At 39.9% G+C, this 2,698-nt stretch overlaps 1 pseudogene; it reads right to left on the bottom strand.

Moving 5' to 3' along the window:
• Positions 1-393: 393 nt before the first annotated feature.
• On the bottom strand, positions 394-2,204 carry LOC102241501 (annotated as a pseudogene).
• Positions 2,205-2,698: the final 494 nt, after the last annotated feature.

The following is a 2,698-nucleotide window of genomic DNA, read 5'->3' as shown; positions in this document are numbered from 1 at the left end:
CGCGGGGCACATGCAAATACAAATATTGTATTTGTTCCCGTTTTGTTTTTTTACTTCAAAATAAGATATGTGCAGTGTGCATAGGAATTTGTTCATAGTTTTTTTTTAAACTATAGTCCGGCCCTCCAACGGTCTGAGGGACAGTGAACTGGCCCCCTGTTTAAAAAGTTTGAGGACCCCTGGTGTAGATGTACCACAGCTTTTTTATCCACTCATCTGATGGGCACTTGCACTGCTTCCAAATCTTCGCTATTATAAATTGTGCTGCTATGAACATAGGGGTATATATATATTCTTTCTGATTGGTGTTTTGGGTTTCTTTTTTTTTTTCTTTCAAACTAAGAAAGGCTTTATTTTAAGAGACAAAACAAACAGGAAAAAGACATCCAAATTCAAGTGAGAGTTCACTGTATTTTTTAAAAGAGAAAGCTGCACTTAGGTGTCAATTAAAACCAGAACCATTGTAGAGATGCCTGCTGTTTGTGGTGACAAAGTTACAACATGTATTTGCCTGAGCATTCTTTCTATGGTGGCATAAATGTGGGACTGCATGACAAGAGTGAAGCAATACAAGGTAGAATGGCAAGTGGGTAAATGCTCTAATGTGCTCTTCTTCTGTTTTGGAGAATTAAAGGAAGCAGCAGGTCACTTCACAAAGAACTATATTGTCAAAGAAAACTTACAAAAGTTGAAAATGGATGTGAGGTTGTTACTAAAGGTATATAGGGAGGTTAGTGGGGAAAAAACACTTGTGTTCTCAAAAACCAGGTTTCACACAATAACAGGCACTAAAACTAGTTGTGTGTGCTTGCAACAGGAGAGAATACTCTTAATAATGGCTGGTCTTTTTCATGATACGCAGGAAATCTTCCTCATTGACTTCCCCGTCTCCATCTCGATCAGCTTCATCAATCATTTCCTGCAGCTCCTCATCAGTGATGTTCTCACCCAACTCATTAAATACACGTTTGAGATTGTCGAACGATATGGTCCCAGTTTCATCATCATCGAAGAGCTTGAAAGATTTCAGGATGTCTTCTTTGGAATCTTTCTCGCACTTTTTTTGAGTCATCACAGTAAAGAAGTCATTGAAATTCATTTTTCCTGTACCTTCTGGATCAATTTCACTTATCATCTTCATAATCTCTTCTTTCTTTGGTTCAAAGCCCATTGCTCTCATCACCACCTTGAGCTCTCTAACATCAATGGTCCCAGTTGCATCAGTATCGAAGAGATCAAAAGCTTGGCGTAGCTCCTGTATCTGCTGTGGACTAAGCTCCAGCTTAGGACTCACTCTTTTTGGCTGGGAAGATGATGCCACGTTTGTTGCTGATCAACTGAAGGCTGTCTCCGTGTCATTCCTTCTTCGCCAACTCCGTCCACACCTTTGGGGACCCCTGGACCTGCTGGGGCTGGACCCCAGCAGCCACATTTGTTGTCTTAGAGCTAGAAGAAGCCATCTCCAACCGACTCTGTTTTGGGTTTCTTAGGATATATTCCTAGAAATGGGATCACTGGGTCAAATGGGAGTTCCATATTTAATTTTTTAAGGAAACTCCATTTTGTTTTCCACAGTGGCTTACACCAGTCTGCATTCCCACCAACAGTGTAATAGGGTTCCCATTTTTCCACACCCTCACCAACACTTGTCTTTTGTTGATTTGTTGATGATAGCCATTAGGACGGGTATGAGGGTATTAGGCGATACTTTACTGTCATTTTAATTTGCATATCTCAGATGATTAGTGACTGAGCATTTTTTCATATGTCTCTTGGCCTTCGGTATGTCCACTTTGGAGAAGCGTCTTATTTAAGTCCTTTGCCCCTTTTTTAAAAAAAAAAACAAACACAAAAAACATTTCTATTGATTTCAGAGAGGAAGGGAGAGAGAGAGCTAGAAACATCAATGATGAGCGAGACTCATTGATTGGCTTCCTCCTGCATGTCCCCTCCTGAGGATTGAGCCTGCAACCTGGGCATGTGCCCTAACCTGGAATCTAATCGTGCCCTCCTGGTCTATAGTCCACGCTCAACCACTGAGCCATGCACATCAGTCAGGCTCTTTGCCCATTTTTTCATTGGGATATTTGTCTTTCTTTTGTTAAGTTGTATGAGCTCCTTATATATCTTGGAAGTTAACCCCTTATCAGATGTATCATTGGAAAATGATACATAGATTGTATCATTGGCAAACCCCATATCATCGTCCTACCCCATATAATAGATTCAATGTAATCCTGATTAAAATACCAATGACATATTTCACAGATCTTGAACAAACACTCCAAAAATTTATATAAAACCAAAAAAGACCTTGAATAGCTGTAGCAATCTTGAGAAAGAAGAACAAAGTTGGAGGAATCACAATACCAGATATCAAGTAATGCTACAAAGCCACTATACACTAAACTGCTTGGTACTGGCACAAGAACAGGCATGTAGATCAGCGGAACAGAACAGAGGCCCCAGAAATCGACCCAAACCATTATGCTCAATATCTGACAAAGAAGGCAAGAGCTGCAATGGAGTAAAGACAGTCTCTTCAAATAAATGGTGTTGGGAAAATTGGAAAGGTGCATGCAAAAAAATGAAACTAGACCACCAACTTCTACCATACACAAGAATAAACTCAAAATGGATAAAAGACCTAAAGTAAGTTGTGAAACCATAAAAATCTTAGAAGAAACCATAGGCAGCA

This window comes from Myotis brandtii, unplaced genomic scaffold, assembly GCF_000412655.1.
Source record: "Myotis brandtii unplaced genomic scaffold, ASM41265v1 scaffold129, whole genome shotgun sequence".
In the NCBI taxonomy this organism is placed as follows: domain Eukaryota; kingdom Metazoa; phylum Chordata; class Mammalia; order Chiroptera; family Vespertilionidae; genus Myotis; species Myotis brandtii.
This window is presented reverse-complemented; position numbering and strand designations above follow the sequence as displayed.